Source organism: Dermacentor andersoni, chromosome 7, assembly GCF_023375885.2.
Source record: "Dermacentor andersoni chromosome 7, qqDerAnde1_hic_scaffold, whole genome shotgun sequence".
Classification (NCBI taxonomy): domain Eukaryota; kingdom Metazoa; phylum Arthropoda; class Arachnida; order Ixodida; family Ixodidae; genus Dermacentor; species Dermacentor andersoni.
Genome location: NC_092820.1, coordinates 130,771,648 through 130,794,241, shown reverse-complemented (window position 1 = coordinate 130,794,241; position 22,594 = coordinate 130,771,648). Strand labels below are relative to the sequence as shown.

The 22,594-nt window shown below is 43.6% G+C and overlaps 1 protein-coding gene and 1 long non-coding RNA gene across 4 annotated transcripts in view; one reads left to right on the top strand and one right to left on the bottom strand.

The window, feature by feature from the left end:
• The window catches only part of LOC126534530 (sulfotransferase ssu-1-like), a 283,346-nt gene that overhangs the window by 78,927 nt on the left and 181,825 nt on the right, over positions 1–22,594 (bottom strand). The window contains exon 3 of one of the 3 annotated variants that reach the window (XR_011895825.1): positions 15,560–15,775. The exons of the other annotated variants lie outside the window; for them this stretch is intronic. The gene's annotated coding sequence lies outside the window, so the exon portion shown is untranslated. Of the gene's footprint in view, positions 1–15,559; positions 15,776–22,594 lie in introns of those variants that run through there. 3 annotated transcript variants of the gene reach the window in all.
• On the top strand, positions 364–21,007 carry LOC129385611 (uncharacterized). Its single transcript, XR_008613081.1, has 3 exons — positions 364–479; positions 16,115–16,215; positions 20,738–21,007. It is a non-coding gene; the product is annotated as an uncharacterized lncRNA (long non-coding RNA).

The window sequence follows — 22,594 nt, the reverse complement described above, 5'->3', positions numbered from 1 at the left end:
CAAGAATATGACATAGAGATGTTCTGCATGTTACAATCATACCTACCTACATGTGCATATCACATAAAGATACAAATGAACTAAACAACCCAGATACGAAAAAAGAAGGTTCTTCTGACGGCAAATTGATGCTGTTGTAGCATTAAGAGCCGGACCTAATGCCTTGTTCACGTATAGGGTCTATGATGAAATACTATTTACGTACGGCGCCTGGTCTAGGAAGAAGCCTTTGCGCTAAGACAACTAGAATTCACAAGAAAAACCAGCCAAGAAGATGACGCGCTCCACTGCTCCCAATCTAGGAAGTAAAGAGAAAAGGTATTGTGTTTGAACGAAGATTATTCTTCTGCCTAACAGCTGGGCGTGACACTGTCGTCGTGTGAAGAGGGATGGTAGGTGCATTAGCGCAACGTGTCTGGCGCCCACTCCTAAGCGCAGGGACCACTTGAGACAGCGGTGCTGCTTGCAGTAGGCGCTGAGTAGCATTTTCTGTCTCGCGCCTTTTTCGCGACATCAGAACCTTGAAGCCGCAAGTTTTCCATGGAGAATAGCGGCTGAAATATAAGACTGTCCTTCTTGTAAAAGTGTCGTATGTCAATTTGGTGAAAGTTATGATGTGCAACATAAACGCTAACATATTTCAGGGGCAGATTTCTACATAATCATACCAGGGCAAAATGATATATCGAGAACGCATTTTGAAGTTATTGGTCGCAAACAGGCTGTGTTATTTAGGAAATATTCTAAGAACCATCAGATTTACCCTGCAATTAGAAATGTTTGGCAGAAGCTTTTTTTTTTTTTGGTTACGTTCGTGAAGATCAGACGATGTTAGAAGCCATGTTACCATGTGACAATGGTCGCAGTCTTGATGAAGACACCGAGCATTTTGAAGAGTGGGCCGAGGAAGCACGGCAACCAAGCAAACGAGATGCGTACTGCAACGCTTCTGCTATTTCCCAACGCTTTTTAATATTCTCATGAGCACACTTCTCTGTCATCAAGAAGTAACTACTTATGTTTATGCATGCGATACTGCGTTTTTTCGCCCCAGAAAACGACATTCACACGGTATACTAACAACTGCACCCTTGTCTTTGTTCTCTGGAGAGATGGCTGCATGTTAAGCACCTTTTACTCAGTGCCAGCAAATGTGCTATTCTGATTGTTCCGATACATGACGCACTGCACATCTCAGTGTCTTATATCCTTCAATACATACCACAGGTAGAGTCTGTTAAATACGTTGGAATTATGTAAAACGCCTCTCTAAATTGGCGCCCACACATAGCTAGATCATGTGACTAGAAAAGGTACCCGTGGAATTGGCATATTGCGTAGGCTGTGCAGTCATCGAATTGGATTGAGAACATATACACACCTAGTGATATATCGTATGTACGTTCGCGCTGTATTAAAGTTTGGTTGCGTGGTATGTTCTGGACCTCCAACCTGCAAGTCCCGTCCCCTAATTCACTTTGAAAGAGAAGTCCTACGTTGGTGTTTAAGTCTTCCTAACTTTGTTGTAAATTCTGTTCTTTATCTAGAATCTCACATTCTTCCTCTTTCAGTAGGTTCCGGTTTATGACAGTGCAGATCTTCTTGACCATTTATGAATCACCGCCACTACATTATCACCGAACATTTATTTCACAGCCTGTGCTGTTTTTCGATGTCACCTGGCCGCGTTTGCACAATGCGCAAATTACGTTTGCGCAAACGTTATTTGACTCTTACGACGTGCGCATATGCGATACATTTCCGATTCCCGATAGAACTGTTACAACGAAGATTCGATTCGGTAACATTTTTCTAATAATTCAAAATTACTTCCACACCGTATTCAAGGCGGCATATTACAAGATCGTCTGAAGAACCTTCCAAAAAACATTGTAATTGCGACAGATGCTTGAAATTGTCAAAAAAAATCAGGTGTAGGAATATTTTACTAGATTCTTGACTGAACATTTTCTCTTCGGCTGCCAAATATCACACCGATCCTTTTAGCTGAATTCATGGCAGTGGTGCTGACATTACGCAAATGAGGACGATCAATTAGGTCAACCGTGACAATCACTGATTCATTATCATTGTGCTCATCCGTTACTGCACCTCGTGATTCTCACGTAATGAGGACGTTTCATTCATTGGTACCTGGATACTTGGGAATCATGCGTTTGATTTGGGTGTCTGGCGATGAAGGAATAATTATAAATAAAATTGCAAATTGTCTAGCCAATGAATCAATAAGTGGCCCGATTCTCCCTTATTCCCCTTTGTCTGCCTATGTTACTGCTCCTAGATTGCGCAAGAGGGTGATTATGCAGGCGGTATCAGGCTACGCAATTACAGACTCTGTGGTACTGACATCTCCTATACCTTTAGCACAGAGATTTTCGCAAACAAGAAAAATTGAAGTCTCCACACGAGGAAGCGCTGGCGTATAGATACGTTGAACTTTTATCTGCACAAGTCTTGTCTGGTACCCTCACCGTTATGCTCTTTCTAAGGCAAAGCTGAGACAATAGACCAATTCTTGTCTTGCACGCGTCTTTCTGTTATAAGAAAACGACTACTCGAAGTGCCTTTTCGCAATACTGGCCTAAATTTATCAGTACCCGTTATCCTATCTTCCGGAGCCTCCATTATTGGGTTCAGCAACAGAAACGTTTGCTTAGCAACCCAAAATTACGTAATCGAAACCAATCGATTACCTTGTTAGACTGATTGTCCTCCCTCCTCACCATAGCTTTCTGTTATTTATTCATTCATTTATTAATTTATTCATCTCTTTTTAGGTTTCTTATACATGGTTTTCTTCTGATTGCTTTTATCCCACACACAAAAATTTTTCTTTTTAACCTCCAACGTTGAAATTGTTAACTCTCTTGTTTTTATGCACCTAGGGCCCTATAACATAAACCTATCCCAAACTTTTCTTTTCCAATTCTACAATCGGCCCTCCGAGACTCGTCGAAAGCCGTCTTGGATCGCCTGTCTGTCATGCGACGTCAGGAATACCGCGATTGCTCCTAATCTGACGTGACGCCTACGCACTGATTATGAATGATACCGCTGAACAAAACAAAAATATATATTTGCGATTCGACGGCTTTTCGCCGCTAACCATCTGCTATTAGTTAAAAGGTCTTTCTGTAAGTCGATGTCACAAAACCGAGAAAACCTATTTCGTAACAGTGACGTGTACGCGTTAATGATGCATTAATGTGCCGTACAAAACTGGATCTTTTTCTGAATAGACGGAGACTGCGAGTTCCGAAAGGAATACAAGATGGCTACCGTCTATCGCTCACGCACTGGCTACTGGCATCTGCCGGAGAAAATGGGTTTATTTGCGTGCAACAAAACTTTCCGCGTGGCCGCATAACGTTATCAGCCCTATCCGCACGCATACGACATCGCTCTGCCAACTCTTTTGTGCTGACGATCCATTTTAGCGGCTTTCTTAATTCTCCATTGGACGCTGCTGCGATTTTAGACAATTGCTACCGCAACTTTAGTAAGGGGAAGCGGACTGGTAGCAGACGCTGGTACCTCCCTCTTCATCAGGTTATCTGTTTTCATTGCGCGGGATCGGCCCCATCGAAACCCTCGCGTATTGAGCATGCTCCTCGCCTCTTGTCAGCCAATTAGATAAGAAAAACCATTCTATGTAGGCAATTTTACTCGTTTAGAAAGCAAACAAAAGTGACCTCCTATAAACGAGGAGAGCGTTTGGTTGGGCTGTTCAGGCAACGCTGTGGGTTACCACCCGTTGCTTACGTCGGCGGTTACGTAAATTTGGCGTCCGAAGATTGGAATAAAAATATGTTGGAATAGTTTTACGCTATAGGGCCCTTAACTTAACCACCCTATTCAAGGCCAATCACCCACTGTAGGTGTGCGCCACAGCCACTGAGGAGAACAACGACGACGCAATGGCTAGTAGACGAGACGCACTACTCTGGCGCCATCTCGTAGCCATCGTCGCTGCAAAGCATGTCTTGCGTGGCCCTACGCTTTTCTTCTCACGCTTTCGCCGTATCCCTCCTCCTCCGCTTTCCCCTCATTCTTCCGCGGCACCCTCCTCGTCGCGCTCTGCGTTTGCTTTGATCTTTCCCCGTGATCGTTCGCTCGGTTACGAGGGACAACGCCGACGCTCGCCGCAGGAATGGGCGCCTCAGAGCTGCGCTCTAGACAGGTACCTGGTCACAGTTGCAATTGCGTTCTGTATAGGTGGTGCATGCCACCACGAATGCGGTAATGATACCACAAAGGATGCACAGAAGCCCACAAGAGGTAAGTTTGTCGTGTCCCTCATCTCTTTCCATGCGGTTTTGTGTGCCACATCATATGCTTTGGGTTTCACATTTGACCGCTAAGTTACTCTTTTTCTTTGAATAAACAGATGCAAAATTGCTTTAGCAGTTGCTGCTCGGAGTTTAAGTAAAACCGGCACATACTTGACATTTTTGTGCATTCTTGGAAGCACGTGCCTCACTCATCATACTCTCCTAAGAAATACAGGTGCGGCACTTGTACATTTGATCCAATATTAGAGCCATATTCCGGCTCCTTGATCAATTTGCGTTGTGTGTGTTCGCTTCAAAAAGGATAGTTTTAAAAGTTCGCTTAGATGCATGAAAGGTATTTAGAAACGCTTGTAGTTACTAAGGATCGAGTTCAGACTGCAATGTAAAATCCACAAAATACTGTCATAAACATGGCAATAACATTCTGTAAAGGTCGCAATGTAGAAAACAGCCTTATTCTCCAGTTCAGAAACGAAGAAAGTTTTCTTGCGATAGTTAGAAGAGCTCTTCCAAAGTCAGCAACAAAAACAGAACTTTATGAATGGCTACAGTACATTGGGTGCCGTCAGAGTGAGCGCATATAAAAATACCCATAGCAAAGAATACAGGGCTACCACGCCTTCGCACCCAGCTGTCCCCAGGAGCACGACTACAATGACAGGAGAAAGTGAAGGGCTCAAAATTCCCTCGGCGCTGAAGTTTTGGCGCAGATTAATAATATGCAAATGGTCACTTGTTACGTCCACACTCGCCATTCATACTTCAAAATTACGGGCTTCTGAGCGTCGTCTTGCCTATGTCTGCACCATAGGAATGGCGAGTAATTCTCCTTGGCTGGGAGACATACTCAGAAAAAAAAAACAGGAATGCTGCTTCCACGCGCACATCTTGAAGGTTGGTGTTCAAGTCTCTCAATATGTGAAATCATTTACCGATATTGACCAGGAAATATCACTGCACGCACTGGCAGAAAGAAGCAGAACAAAGCAAGACTGACAATACACCATCAGACCAACTATTCAAGCAAATGTGGAGAGCGTAATTATTCTGCGATATATAGGAAATGGGCACGGCTACATTTGACGCCGAAGTACCCACTTGCTCGTAGAAACAGCAGCGTTGCCCTCTTTTACTTCCTTTGTAGTTTTAGGTTATGGTGAGCGATTTTCTCGGTTCTTTTCATTACTGAGTGAAAATTATGCGTAATTACTGAGCCGGTGACTTATGCTTAGCCGTGGACGAAGTTTAGAGTTTATGATAGACAAATATTCCAGAGCGGAAGGATTTATTTCGGATTTCGCGTTATGTAGACCCATTTCTGAAACTTTAGCGACGCAGAAACAACAGAAATGTTAACCTGCAGTCTGAATCCACACGCCAACATTGCCTTGATTAGAATTTCGGTATAATGCCGATGGAATAAAGATTTAAACGTCATTATCTAAATTTCGCAATAACGTTACATTTTATGCTAATGAACTTACCTAGTGCAAGTGGCATTTGTAAGACGTCTGGAATTAACGCATTCTCTATATAGTTTTTTGCAACATTCTCTGTGGCACACTGCGACAAAATGTGCAAGTTTAAGTTTGAAAACTGAACACATGAACAAGCAACATTTTGAACTACCATCATCACCCCTGACTGTCTGCGAAGCTATCGATTAAAACCGAATTGTAATTGTGTAACCACTGACCCAAGCATCGCGTATCAACCCGTAGCGTTGTTTAAAAAGCCAAATCTGACGCGCTTGTTGTTTAAAGGATGCCACTTTCTTTTCCTTTCAAAGCAAATACCATGGCCTACATTTCACTTTTTGCTGTCTCATTGGCTGAGAAGAGGTGAGGCGCACCTTCAAGTGGAGGAAGTTCGATGGGGCGCAATAAGCACAGTGAAAGCAGATAAACGGATCAGTAGGGTGATGCCAGCGTCCGCAATTGGTCCGCTTCCCATTAGCTTCCGGTGGCTGGTCAAATATCGCAGGACATGGAACGTAATGTGAACAATGCCGCTAATACGGATCTTCAGCAAAAAAGAGTTGGCAGTGCAATGTCGTATACGTGCCGAAAGTCCTTTGACGTGAAAGAATTTTATTGTTCTTTCACGTGTTATACTTTCACGGAAAATGTTTTGTTATACCCAAATAAGCCCATCCACGCCAGCAGCTCCGAGTAACCAGCGCCACTGCTGTCGGCGAGCAGATAATAATGAATGAACTTTATTCCCCTTTTAAGAGAGGGGGGCCGGGGAGTAGAGAGGGAGGTCTAAGTACTCCAGTCCCAGCAGGCGTCCGTCTCCACATTATGTGGCTAGAAGTCCCTCTACCAGTAGTGGTAGCTCTCCGCTACCCCCTCAGTCCACCTCAGGAACGGTCCTGTAGGATGGGATCGGAGCTGCGCAGGGCAATCTCCCACAGCCATACTCTATTCCTTTTGGAATGGGGCAGTCTCCGGCTATTCAGCATATTTTTCAGTTTTGTTTGACATAATAATCCGTGTTTCACGCGTACACGTCACTTTTATGCGGTGAGTTTTCATGGTTTTGTGAGGTAGCGTGAGAGGAAAAATGGGCCCAGCCCGAAAATGTTTGACCAATAGCGATTGGTCAAACGACGTTGATGTATTTTTCGCTATTGGTGAAACATGCAACAAATGCGACATGGTTATTATTTTGTGTGCTCTAATCGTGCATACTCAGTGTTTGCACACATTGTATCAGGTCTGGTGTTTTCGCGGTTTTCATGACGTCGCGTGATATACAGGCGCAGTGGGTAGTGGGTACAAAAGTTTGGAATAGCTTTACGTTGTTGCACCTCAGTATTGAAAACGAAAACGCAATCTCGCAACCAAAATAAAAAATATGATGCCACTTCCTTAGGATGAGTGAAAACTTAGTCATTACTTTTAGCAATTAAAGATAACTTATGCGATACAATTACAAATGGGAAGCGATCACACTGTCATCATCGTGGTCAAATATTGCTGGAGATTCTTCATTATGATACTGAAGAGGCCAGCTTACCTGAAGTTGGCGCTGCTCACAATCTACTGGCACTCTGAGCGCAAAAAGTGATGTAGGTTTTCAGCTGACTGTTCGTCAAGCTAAAAAATTATGGGCCAAGAATAATCCAGACAATTTCATACCATCCTAGCAGTGAAATAAGTAAAACACCCTGGGAAAGGGAAGAACCATTGCTGAAACGTTGCCTCCATGTGCAGGATTATATTGTTCGTCCACTTGTGATTACTTCCGTCTGCCGTCTTCCTGCGTCATGTTTATTTTCGCATACGGTACAAGTCACAGCAAAAGCCTGTTCTCCGCTTACATGCTCTCCACTTATTCACTTTCTATTCCTCCTCTAAGGCCGGCTGACCTATTTTCCAATTTCCAAGGATGTGTCGAATGTCAAGGTTCATGGAATCGCTTTTTCAAAGGATAGGAAAAACGTTTAGAAGTTGTATATACAGCAAGTAGTCTTCCTACGTAAATGCCCGTTTATTTAATTATTCATTCATTTTTATGTTTATTTCATTTACTTATAGATATTTGCAGTGTCTTTAAAGTTCCGCAGTCGAGACTATTGCATATCTAAGGGGAGGAATAGTGTAACCAAAAAAGTGGTTCGAAACTTGTCATTTCAAGAACGATAACACACCAAAGTTATGATAACACACCAAAATTATGATAAAGAAAATCAGCTGGTAAAGAAAGTACTCAAGAGGAAATGGATTATGCAGAAAACACGATTGTGTGATGAAAATATACAAGCCCGCAAAGTCCACAAAATAAATTCAGATACTTGATAGTAACTCACAACAAGCAAGCAAAATTATTAAAACGACAAGAAAACTAAACGTGCGTAGCTTCCATTAATTTCTTTTACCTCAGAAAAAACGGCGCTCATCCGTACATTGAGAATTTCGAATAATCGTAAGTTTCTCAACAGTGCCGAGCACTTCAGAAAGTTTCGTAAAATAGTTCCATTGCGTCTATTATGCCATCGATGCAATATATACAGAAAATCTGCGTAGAGCCACAATTCAAGAAGTAAGTTCTAAGCCCTACCGTCGACCACAAATTGTATGAGAGCAATATTTGCTACAGAAAGCGTATTGTGGGTGGGTGCTTCGGCGTGGGTAAGTGACGAAGTCTTTCATGGCTGGAAATTATCCTAAGTCAAATTTGGTTTTCCAAATAGGATAGCCTGTCCTTTGAAGAACCTGCTCGTGGTCACGTTTTCATCTCAAAATTGGATGAAAGGATTCCAGATACGGCTGAACTAGTAGCGTGAAAAATATGATGCATGCCCCCATAATCATGTAAAATTTTCAGGTGTGGAAATTACCGGGCATGAATAAAGCCCTTTTCTGTCCTGTTCTTTCACTACTTATTTTTGTGAATTATTTCACTGTATATACAGTACCAAGTAACTAACGCAACAAATATAAACGAACCAGCACAGCATCAAATACAGTGACACGTTACATTTTGCAACTCTGACAGAGCAGGTCACCTGTGCCTAAAATCAAACTCTATACAAACCAGCTAAATTTTTACTCGTCTCTAAAGCATCGTATATCTTTCGCAGACTTCAGGTTACTACTATTTAATCATTCCCTCATTTTTATGCCACTTTTTTATACAAGGCATTGTACTAATCTAGCAATATGCATGTTGTTTTTCGAGACGATTGAAAAGTGCTCAAACGCTTGTTTAGAAATGGCCTCGAAATTATCATCGTGTTTTATAGACGATCCGCAGAAGAATATTATATTTATAATGCTTCCTCCCTAATTGGTGCTGAATTTCAATTCCGAGGAACCATTTATATCATCCAACTTCGGCGTCCAATAAAGATAATTCTGAGAATTCTGCGTAAAAGAAGGTATTGAACTTTGTAAGAGTCCGAGCTTCATTCCATATTTATGCATGTATGTGGAAACAAGAGAGGGTGAAGAAAAATACTAGGAAATTGGATTTAATTCTCACACTTGGTCAATCAAGCTAAAAAATAGGAACGTCAATGCAATTCTTGTAGATAAAGCAGCAAAAGCTTTACGGCTAATTTGTCCTTCACATTTATCTCGAAGCTTTCGATCATACGTTTGTCGCCAAGGTGACAAGATTTCATCTCTTCTATAATCTGAGTCCAATCAGAGCGGAAGACAAAGTGAAAGTGTTTAATATAATATTTTAGAGTTTTATGCCAAAGCGTATGCGGCTGTCGTTCCTGCTTGATTGCTTGGCTTCGAGAAATGGCAGGAAAATGTCTGTTTTAGTGCGCATGATATGCCAATTCCCATAAACCACAATAAACCTTGGTCATAGAAATATAACTTTTGCGATCCGTGTAAATGACTTTGTGGCAAAACTCAACAAAACAAATTCGGAATTCCTGCGAGAAATTTCTTGGTCTATGCCATATACAAGAATTATTTTCGACCATAGTGTGTCCTTATATATTGGGTGCAACCGAATCTATTTTCCCCACATCTTATGCGAGTATACGGCTATTCAAACCTTTTGAAATTATTAGGATGATTCTTCAAACTGTGACGCCTGCGGCCGAAAGGATGCTCCACATCCGCCGCCAAGGTGTGCGAGTGGTGGCGCTGGCTAACACTCCCAGAGTCAGTCCTAGCAGCGACACATAAATACCCAAGAAAGTGCATGGGAAGACGGAGCCGCGGTAGCTCAATTAGTAAGGCAAGGCACGCGTAATGCGAAAGACGTGGGATTGTTGCCCACATGCGGCAAGTCGTTTTTATGCGAAGCATATTACTAGAGCTCAACCCAGCTCCTCAGGCGCGGCGGTGTCGCCTTCAATGACCTTTGACCCCATGCCATACCACGTGACACCGTGACGTCACGACAGAGGAGAAACGGGGCTCCAACTCGCGCCGTCACTCGCGGAGTCGCCTTCAAGGCTGACCACGTGACACCGTGACGTCACGACAGAGGAGAAACGGGGCTCCAACTCGCGCCGTCGCTCGCGGCGTCGCGGCGGTATATAAGCAGCTGCGCTTGTTTCTAGGTGGCTTTGGCTCAACTCTTGCAAGATGGGCTGGGTGGGAATCGAACCAGGGTCTCCGGAGTGTGAGACGGAGACGCTACCACTGAGCCACGAGTACCATGCTTCAAAGCGGTACACAAGCGCCTCTAGTGAATGCGGTGTTGCCTTAGAAACGAGCTGTTTCTAAGGCTCAGGCGTGCGTCGCTTGCTCAGGCGCACATTTCGTTGCCGCGCCGAACGCTGCGTTGCTCGACGCTCACCGCGTCCAATGCGCGGCGCGTAGTCGCTGCGCCGTAGCTTACACCCCTTGGCGGGTCGGCGGGAACGCTGTCGCGTTCCACTCTTGAAGGCGAAGCAGAGTAACGCATGAGTTGTTTCTTCGTCTAGCCGAACCAAATATAGCCAAGCAAAAGCAGTTCACCAGGCTAAACAGTGGTTCAACAACTAAAATAAAGGCTAGTATGCTTCGCATCCTGGGCTTAACCTTAGCTAAGCCACAGCCATTTTTTTTCATTCATTTTCAATTCCATGAATTTATAATTTCCGTAATCAAACTGGTAAGTACGAGTGATTTCCCCTGTGTTTTCCCAGGATGTTTGTTGGCCTCTTATGCCATGATTAATAAAAAACGGGCCCCTCGGTAGCCGCCTTTCTTGTCGTTCATAGATATATATATATATATATTTATATATATATATATATATATATATATATGTGTGTGTGTGTGTGTGTGTGTGTGTGTGTGTGTGTGTGTGTGTGTGTGTGTGTGTGTGTGTGTGTGTGTGTGTGTGTGTGTGTGTGTGTGTGTTGGGTGGGCGCACCCATCTGTCACCGGGGCAACGAGCGCCCACCCATCTGTCCTCACTCGCTTCAAGCTAAATGATGTCGTGCTCCATTCATTAATATATAGCATCACAGAGGAAACCAATGGGAAGCTGCTGTACTTTGCTCTCTTGAATTTCACACAGCAGAGGCATTTCTCGACGATCTCCACTTTCACAACTTAAAAGACGAAAGCCAACCGAACGCTTTGTATCCGAAATTCGCGCGCCACCGAACGACATAAAGATTGCAGCAAATACTACACGCACTTGAAAACAACGAAGTTCTCACTTGGCGCTCGCAATATATATGTATAGTAGGCCTGAGCAAATATATTTGCTGCATCTCCACCAGTAATTGAAATTTTAATACCCGTGCTGTATTAATCATTCAAGAGGAAACTCAACAGCTAATTCATGACACGACCCCCCCCCCCTTTAAAGAAAACAAATGAAATGCTATTCCCAGAATGACAACGAATGCCGAGACATAAAAATAAAGTTCGTTCAAATCTAAACTGCATTCCGTGGAAGTTGTTTCAGAGCGTGGCATGCAAATACGAACAGCAGCCGATCGCCATTAGCTACTTGCCAAGATATCTATGACAATAACCGCTTGACAGGAATTTTTTGGAGCGCACAGAAATGAAGAGCGTCGAATAAAGATGCTTTTCTGTACGTACTTTTTTATGCTTTCCTGATATAAAGGCATAAGAAGTTTCAAAAGTGTCGTTTTTTTCCGCATTTTCTATGTGCCGGATTTAGCGGCGTGTGCAAGTTTTTTCAACAGGCTTCTCGCCAACACCTCGTCACATGACGCGTGGATTACTCAGAGCCAGTAACTTGAAAACTTCAATCTTCTCTGAACCTTTACCAAACTCGGCGTGCAAGCTATCGTAAAAAATGTGACCTCCGATTACGCATTCGCGTGGCGGCTCAGATAAAAATATATATTGCAGTGCTTCGCCCGTTGACACGAAGACTGCAAGTGGTAGCCGACGGCAAGCAATATACTTCGCAACGTATATGGCATCTTGAAGAGTTCGCTCGGCCTCTGTACTCACTGTCGTGCACGTGGAACGGGATACTTCTCGTATGTCATACTGTGGAGACGTGACCGGTAAAAAATGTCAAAAGCGCACACAACACTTCTGCAAGCAAGAGGCCTCCACGCGTAATGCTGCTAGCGGCGGCGGTGTTTGCCTCTACGTGAACGCGTTTTCTCCGAAACTCGTATTTTTTGGGCTCACCTTGGCAGAGGTTTGTGCGGTACAGCATGTTGATTTTCTCCGTAGTCGCAATGCAATCTTCTCTGCATAGTGTTACTAAGGAATACGCCGCTCCGTGCATTTATTCTGGTATTTGGTTTTCTAGAGCTCTACCACTTTCGATGAGTATGTCAAGCCGTTCATGCAACCAGCGCAAAAAAAAAAAAAGAAAATATTACTATAGCTGACTTCACATTGCTAGGGCATTTTTAGTGTGGATCCCTATTTTATCCATTAAACTGCGTCTTTGGTGCCGCCATCCTCTATTCAAATTTATGCAGGGTAAAGGCTTGTTATTATAATGTTACCAGGTCTCATTAGATGTTTCTCTTTTTGACTAAGGATTTGCTCTCCAGTTTATCCTTGCCTTACAGCTTCAAAATAATTTTTAAACAGCAGTTGCTAAGATAAGAATTCAAAGTGCAGGTATGCAAATTCAGCACTATGGAAACCCTCATCACCATCTACAACGCCTTTTTCGGTCGAGGTTCCTTTGTCATCATACGACTTGCTACCTCAAGTTACCTTTACCAATAAAATTTGTCTTTATTGCACATGTCCAGCATATTTATATACTCAATGATTTGCCGTTTGAGTGAAGACAGGATCAATAAGGTGGGTCACGCAAGTAATCAAAAAGGCTATGACGTAATCCTTGCAAAGTGGACGCACTCAGGGGCATACCTTAAGCACGTTCTGCTGCCATCTAAAGTAGTCAAGGGAAACAGTAAAAATGATGCTTTGGCAATTACTAGTCAACCCAGGTTACCTACAGGCAAATCTGGCGTTCTTTTGGTTGCTGATATGAAAAAAGGTGGAGGTAATTACGCCACAGCGCGTCATATGTGCAACGGTGGCTTTGTGAGTGACGCCAGTGAAAGAACTGTAACCACATGAAGTACCCTGAACCATTGAAAAACTTACTACGAAGAATAATTTCATACATTTATTATAAACAAATCTGCGAGTTAAAAACAACATTCACTAAAGAATAAATGCGATACCGCAATAAAACCTCTCCAATAAAGAATGAGTCCGATAAAACAAGTGACTTTGGACTTTGTAAGGTAGACTTCGCAAAAGAAGTGTTTTGTGCTTACCATAAAGATACCTGGTGCTGCCGTATAGAGCTCTCCCTCTGTATTTAATATGTGCTTAGTATATACGCAACCCCTACAGAAAAACTGTTGAGAAGAAAAGACAGAAGAGTGTTCGCCAGCTAATTTGTGCCTACTTCTATGAAAACTTCGGTGAAAAAACATAGTGCCATTTCACTCCGTGAAGAAGGGTGACCAGTGAAGCAGTGTATATGGGCCCCTTAATGACGAACTGCACCTCCGCCGTGGGTAGGCCCTGGCATTGCACTATCTTTGGGATCGGTCCACGTATGGAGAGTGCTTAACGCTTGCTTCACCTCCGCCTCGGGTGATCCCGGCATTGCAGTATGTTCGGGATAGGCCCAGGTATGGGGAGTTTTGTGTCTACACACGGAGACGATCCTGGCGGAACTAGGCTTTAACAGCTTCGCTGTAAAAGAATAGTGCTTGATGTGGGGGAGGTGGGGTGAACAAAAGTTCTTCAGTCTGAGGCAATATTGTAGCATTGTTCTTCGTAAGCAGCATGTTATGCGTTTAGTAATAAACTGCATCTACAAAACAGCAAGAAACATCCCGCTATCGACCCCAGTGGCAAAATCCACGTTGCCGAATTCAACACAATATAAAATATTTCCCGTGGCACCGACTGGTTCTAAGAACACCGGCACACATGACCGAAACGCTGGTGTGAAAATGTGAAAAACATACGCAGCTTTAATAGAACGAGTTATTTTGCTGTAGTCGTGGCAAACCTTGTCAAGTTGTATTTAAACGAAAAAGAAGTATTTCATGCCAACATCGCATCGCACTTACAACTGTGGGTCATCATGCACAATTTGAGTGTCTCGTTCGCCAAGGCCTACACCAGTAACTGGTCTCAGGAGAAATGTGCCGGCAAATTGATTTCCCGAAGGTGCAGTTATGAAGAAAAGCAGAACCACTTGCTCCGCTCTCATTTCTTACGCACACCCTAACCCAAGCCATCCAACCTGTTTTGCACACGGGTACGGCAACACTAATTTCCCGGGCAACCGGATACGCGGCCTCCAACCGGAAATACTCTATGCGTAGATCTTGTGAGGCCCGGTAAGCATTAGGCGGACAGCAGAGCTGTCGGATGTACGTTTCCTTTATAACTCATTGAGAAAATTAATTGTGGTGGACGAGTGCCAAGATTTACAATTTACAATAAGCCATAGTTTTTTACATTTGATCACCCAATGTTTGAGCCACTCAGCAAAAGTGTAAACCCGGTGAACTGCTCACCTCTAAATCTGACAATACAGTGAGACAGCGGGCTTGTTTAGGTGTCGCTGACGTTCGGTTTACTTAAACGTGAGACCATAATGATACGTTCAGACGAAGACTAGTAGCAAGCTGAGTGGTTAACAATTAGGGAGAAAGTTGAAACTGTCGAGTACGTAGAGATAGCGACGTCTTTGTACACGATGCCCACGTTTCCACACAGATGGCACTCGCGCTTCGTAGCGAAGATGCTAACGAACTTTTGCAACAACTGCGTTTCACCAATGGTGCTGCCACAATTGCTCCATAGCACCTGACAGGAATGAAACAATGTGCTTGCACTTGCGTGTAGCGCTGTCCTTGCGATGAAAAGGAAGGAGCTTTAATCTACGAGGCAGGAAGGGCTAGGGTACTGAAGGTCTTCGTACAGGGCGTGTACATGAGGACGGCGCAACCTAAGACAGATCTTAAAAACCAGCGCCTCTGCAAACTTTTGTTCAATCGTAAGTCGCTAAATAGGTTTTCTGGAATTGCCGCTCTCTGCATAGAATTTCACACGGCCCATATCACAGACAGAATTGTGTGTAAGCGCGTGTGTGTGTCACTAAATGCTGTGACAGCATTTTATCCAATATGTTTGTATCCTCGTGTGTGGTGTTTAGTCGCATCTCATGCGAACGTCAATACCTACAGAACTTGCTCTTGGGCAAGTCGGCGTTTAGGCTTACTGTTCTTGGAGCAAAGCAGAGCAGCGTGAATCGCTTAAGATTTATAAAAAAGAGTCAACTTGAGGTAGCGACACATTCATGACGTTGTTTTTATTAAAAGACGTGATTCTCTGAACAAATTTCTTGATGCTGTGTTCCTGCTTTACCAAATGTACGCACTGTGTGTCCCGATAACGATTGCTTTTGTATTTTGATCTAGCGTTAAACAGATGGTAGTTGTCGCTTCTCTGCGTCCTTCCATTTTCCTCTTCTTTTCCGTCTTGCTTTTTCTTTTGCTTCGAAAACAATACCTGTAGTAAGCGTACACAAATGTTTTACTTACTTGCAATACCTCAGTCGGATTCCATTTTAGCACTCTTCATAAGGCTGCAATTTGTTTCCGCTTAAAAGAACAAGCGCAAGCTTTACATACAAATGATAGTAAACACTGTTCCTAACTTCATTCACCAATGCTATTTTAGACGCTTACACAGGACACTTTATTATTATTAACGACACGGGGTTTCTCTTTGTAGCTTGGATGAAGGGTATTGTCAACGTTAATCTAAAGGGTAAAGCTGCAGTTGTTTGCATCTTACGTTGATGTGTATTTGATCCATATCTGTCATCATCTGCATGAGTCGTTAGAGTGTTCGAGCCAGACACATGGAGAGCGCCTCCACCTCCATGGTTGGCAACGGAGTGTTCCGAGTAATGAAGACACCACAGGAAATTTTTCAGCGGCAAGATGGTGAGATAAATATTCGCTTAACGAAAATGATATTTTGCTATGCTTACTTTACACAAGTAAGCTCGAATCAGGTTAAACTCCACCTGAAGCCAACCGGAGGATCACGTCAAAAAACAGCATTTTTTGGGGTGGGAGTGTGAGTTGAGGTGGGCTTGGAAGTTAGGGCGGGGGGTAGGAGGTGCACTGCCTGACGGACAAAGATTTTGTCCACAGAAAACCCGACTGCAGCAGAGGGAGCGGGCAGGATAAGGTGTGTCCTAACTGCTCGATAAATGTCGAATTATGTAACACAAGGTGCAAAAACGGAGTTCATTTCAAATAAAGAGTTGTTGTTTATGTTCAAGAATTTGCGTATGTAATTTTTCACACACAGCGGGCGGCATGATCCAAATGCTCGTTAAGGTTGTATGCAATTATTCACAGTGGTGTGCGCGTGCTTTAAATAAACGTTTTTTTTTTTGCTTTTGTTGGGTGAATGTGTGCTGAGAGAAGCTTTGCACTGTGGACCGCATTGCTCGCTGTCAACCTTAACAAACTGTCGTCGTTCATCTGAAGACGAAAGAAAATAAAAAAGTTAATTCGCTCATACGACTGCAATTGCTCTCTGTTTATACATTTTTGCTTCGATCATAAGGAAAAATTCCTGCGCAGAACCCAGTGTCTCCTCTGAATGCTGACATTTGCTTATTTATGGGCCCCACGGGCAAGTTGTAGAGCCGAGTAGGGAAGGATATGCAAATTCTGAAATGAATGCATCAACAAAGCTGCACGGTAAAGAAAGCGAACCAACTGAATGGCCATGTCATTATCTACCTCCCTCGAGTCCCGGTACGAGTGAGAACCATTAACAGATGCATCAGTAACGCCTAACGCGTCGTCGCAAAGTGATGAGCTAAGATAATATACATGTCACAGCGAGAACTAAGTAATCGTAAGACGCGCCGCAGAAGTAATTATAGCTTGCGCGAGCAAGCAGCGTTTTGCCATTTAACCTAAGGTTATGTTATTCTCTTTTTGTAGGACGCCCATTACGAATACGTAGTGTCGTAGGAAAAGCGGACTTGCCATTTGTGGAAGTAATCAAGCCCACTACACCCCCTCCTGTTCCCCCTCCTAACGACCATTATGCTAGGGAAATGTTTGGCCCCAGCGACCTAAGTAAATGTAATAACAGCTGGAATGTATGTTTGCCAGATATACTAAAAACAATATACTAGTAATATTTGTGTTAAAACATGACAATTGCAGCGCTTCTAAATAATTATAGTAAGTTATATATACCTGGTACAATTGAAGATGCCAGAAGTTAATAGAAACACTTTGGTACCTCTTTACCAAAACACATGATACAGAAGGCATTCTCGATTAAAATACGTGCTATGTGTCGCATTCATTTGGAAAAGTGGTGCATGACCGAACGGTGTTGGTGATTGAGATTGGCAATACAAAAAAGAACGATAGCATCATTTAGAGCTACAGCAGTTGTGTGTGACATTCCTTTTAGGAATAAAAGAAAAGATCAGATTGCGTGAAGATACAATGAATAACATAACCTACTGTATATTGCAGCTACAGAAACGTGGCACCAGGGTAAACAAGATCCAGAGATGTTGGATGGCGTCCTGGAGCGGTGCTATTAAGAAAACCACAGGAACTTCATGCGTTTCTTACGCGCTAGATATCAGCAACCACAAACTGTATGGAAAAACTTATTGGGCTTTATTTGAAGCAAGCCGGGTGTATGACTCAAATAGTCTGTTTTGAGCGTAGTTTATTATGAACGATCGCTCGCAAAACAATTACACATGTGCGAGCACAGTTCGGCGAATATTTACGGGAAGAAAGTTTAATACTGACTCTAGTCTCAAGACACCCTTCAATCAGAGAGAGATTGCGTAATAATTAGTATAAGTGCAGCAGATTCGTTCTCTAGCAGGAAGCATTAGTTGTTTTATTATTGCGTAGTGCCTCTGTAAACTGTAACCCACTCTTTAATATGTTAAACTGGTGGATTGTCACTGCTAATAAGGAATTAGACAGAGGTACAATAACGTACATGCTCGTTACTTCGTACTTCTTTCTGCCACCGAAGCTAGCCTCGTAACGGGTCAATCACCGCTGGGTTCACGGTGGTCACTTTCATGGTGGCCGAATATTCCAGTAGCTCTTCACGCCTGCTCTATCGATTCTTGCTTTATGCGTTTTGGCATGTTGTACTTTTGTTTGAGAGCTCACACAGAGCAGTTCCCTGGCTCGAATGCCTCACAACAATTAGTAGCCGTAGCTTTAGGAACCATGCGGAAATATTAAAGTAAAAACGCATTTTTAAGGGTAAGCGAGAAGAAAGGGGGTTAACCAAGGGGCCTTATTTTTACTGGTCATGTCATAAGAAGCCAACGCTAACACCAAAAACAGCATAAGGGAAATCACTCGTGCTTAATAGACGAAATAAACGAACGATAAATTAGGAGAAATCAAATTGCAGAAAAAAACTATTTGCCGCACGTGGGAAACGATCCCACAACCTTCGCATTTCTCTTGCGATGATCTATCAATTGAGCTACCACGGCACCGTTTCCTCGTCCACTTTCTTGGGCATCTATGTTTCCTTGTAGAACCCTGGGAGTGTTAGCCAGCACAACCTTCGCATTTCGCAAAGGTTCTGGGATCGTTTCCCACCTGCGGCAAGTTGTTTTTTCATCCAGTTTCATTTCCATTAACTTATGGTTTTGTTATTTCTTTTATAAGTAATTTCCCCTATGTTGTCCTAGGTGTCAGTGTTTGTTGGCCATTTTTGAGGATAGCGCTATAACTGACGTCGAACAAAAGACATGATAGGACGGACACAGCGTTCCCCTAGGACTGACTGCTCTTATTCGTCGAATGTTTATGTTCGCTGTCATCAAAGATCAAGAATATATAATACACTCGTTACTCTGTAATACGCTTATCTACGACCTACTCCGAGTTGGGCGAATTTTCTCTCACACACACACACACACACACACACACACACACACACACACACACACACACACTCACACACACACACTCACACTCACACACACGCACACGCACACACACACACGCACACACACACGCACACGCACACGCACACGCGCACGCACACACACACACACACGCACGCACACACGCACACACGCACACACGCGCACACGCACACACGCACACACACACACACACACACACACACACACACACACACACACGCATAACCCGCCGTGGTTGCTCAGTGGCTATGGTGTTAGGCTGCTGAGCACGAGGTCGCGGGATCGAATCCCGGCCACGGCGGCCGCATTTCGATGGGGGCGAAATGCGAAAACACCCGTGTACTTAGATTTAGGTGCACGTTAAAGAACCCCAGGTGGTCCAAATTTCCGGAGTCCTCCACTACGGCGTGCCTCATAATCAGAAAGTGGTTTTGGCACGTAAAGCCCCACAATTAAAAAAAAATTACATATATATATTTCAAAATTTCTTTTGTTACCAGTTCTCAGTGGCAAAACAGCACGTGCCTTTCTTCGAATCGCCGTAGGCGCGTTGCTATAAGGGATGGAATTGCGTTTTGTAAATTGTATGCGTGCTCTGTAAGGAGCTTGTTACACATCACCCCGTCTGCTTAATGTAGATGCGTGCACAGGTGAATGGAGTCGCGTATACCAGCGCGCATGTGCATGGCACATGGTGGTGTGTCTGGTCGTGTGGGCCACCCGTGCACTGCTTCCATCTTGTAGGCGTCTACCTAAGCCTGCACACAAAAGGCTTAATTTAAAAATGTTTTTTTTGCCGGACAAACAACATTGGTGTCGTACTTCGGCATCATCTTTCTCATGCGATGGGAAGTCGAAGAATATAGTGTATAACTGCCTTCTTTTTACGTCATAAATCCACAGCTTCGTGTTGCCTCCTCTCTATTTCTACCTACGTGTATCCAAAAGCTTTTGTGAGTTCGTGGTTATTGTCTAATCCGGATGTCGTGGTTACTTGAGACTCGACACCTGTCCTGCCGTGCTATACCTGATCAGTGCGTTGTCCGTCGCATTGTGCCTTTCTCTTGTTCCGCGTCAGTCATGGCTGTACCCCCAAAATGTGAACCAGTACCAACACTTCCAGATTATTATTTTGGCATAATACCATATGTTAAACGGGGCAACGTGGTGACTTTCCCATCCAGCACACCCAATTTATTTCAGTGACTTATCTACGCCACATTGGGATGTGAAAGCTAATTTTGAGAAATCACACCCACTACTTCACTCTTCGTCACGACGCAAGATGGTAACTGGGGCAACAGATTGACTTTATGAAGAAACCTTATCAGGCTCGTTTATACATCTATTCAAGCACTTTAATCAATTACCAGCCGGTCTCGTACCTAACTAGACTACAAGCACTTGGCCATAGCTAAAGTCACTAAATGCTTAAACAGAACACATTAGTCTACGTAGGGCGCTGAAGTTTAATTTTGAGGTTTATATTTGACATTGTGTGTCCTTTACAGACAACCGACGTTACACAGCGTCTTTGCATCCTTCAGTCTGTATTGGAATGCAGGCATGAGGTACGTAACTGCTCACACATTATTTCAGAAATGTTTTTGGCTTTATGGTGCGACTAAAATTGGCAAATAAGCCGCAGTAGCAGCAAAACTTCGTCATGTTTATGAATCCTCTTGACAAAACAGTGTTAAAAACACGAGCATGAAGAAAGGCAGCGATCGTACTTGCATTTTGCTAGCGCTGTTTTTTCATGTAGCAAGAAGACATCCTTTTTTTTTCGAGCCCTCTCATATGGTGTGGAGAGGCGGTCGGTAGCATGAAGTACTGACCGTCGTGAACATATAAGTCATAACGATTTTGTTACCCTGACAGCGCCTATAGATGTAAGCAGTGTGGACTCCTTCTTTATAAGACTGAGAGGAAACTACAAAATGTTGTGCGCGCTAAATACGGAGCATAAAATATTATCGTGGTATATAGTGTGTCGGTATAATAGTTAGGTTTACAGTCACAATGACTGTAAATGTACGAGTTTTGTAACCCTGTTACAGTGCTTGCAATAGGGAGGTTTACATTATTCCTTAGCTTGACCGCCATAGAGGAGCATCCGGGTTAACCACACGCATAGATAAGCGTGATTACACGCAAGTGACCAAAGATCATCACAGTAAAAAAAAATGAAGAAAAGAACATACTGCAACAAGCCTATTTCGAAGCCCTGTAGTAATCGTAAACATTTTGTGACCATAACGCATGTTACGGAGATGGGTCTTAAAAATGTCGAGCACCCTTGCTTGCATACGTGGTAAAGAAACGTCATGCCACGCGAAGAATCAATATGTCGCAGAATGGCTGAATTTTTAAGAGGTAAAGCAGTATGTCATTGTTTAGGATAGAAAGGCACGTATGACCCGGGAAACACGAAATACGCATTGGTACTACACTGGCGTCGGCTCTACTCTGCTCGCGCCAGTAATTGTCCTTAAATTATTACATATCCATTCTTGGGCAGTGCACATGCAAACGAAAGACGAAATACAAAACAAGTGCTGGTCTAACAACTGAAAGGTTTGATTTGACAAAACGAATAATATACCCACTAATCACAAAAGTCATAGGGATTACATGCAACAAGCCATTATACACTGACAAGTGATCAGTGAACAAGACCTCTTCATTTGCCAGGGAAACTGCCGGCTGACTTATACAAACGTTCTTGTTTTTAGTTATGTCGTATGCCTCAGCAATCTCACGTTTCCATTGACCTTGATATTTCACAATGGTAGAGGTATCCTCAAAAGAAGGCGCGCTGCTGCAATCAGGACAATGACTAGAAAAATGCAACGACACTACTCCTTTTATGGAACTGTAATGACCACGTAGCCTGATATTTAAACACCGGTCAGCGGGTCCGATGTAGACGTTTTCACACGTGCAAGGTATCTTATACACCACTCCTAAAAAAACAGTATACGCAGGGCGCGGGCGCTTACCCTTCGACTTTCATAAGCCCGTGCGTACCCTAACCTCGCGGTTTTTCATGCCATATACCATGAAAGATATCCCAGTGCGGACTGCCCTGCCTGTGGACTAAGGGCAACATTGGACCATGTGTTGTGGGAGTGTCAAGCCATCGGCTCCTCCTTCAGCGAGGATAGGTGGGCTGCGCTCTTGGGCAGCCCCGAACTCAACGACCAAACCCTGGCCGTCCAGAGGGCTCGCGATCGAGCCGTCAAGCTCGGCTTGGCGGTTCCTACGTGGGACTAGCCGGGTGGCGCGGGGTCTCCGCTGCGTCTTCGCTGGACCGAAATAAAGTTACTTCACTCACTCACTCACGCACTCACTCACTTATTAACATG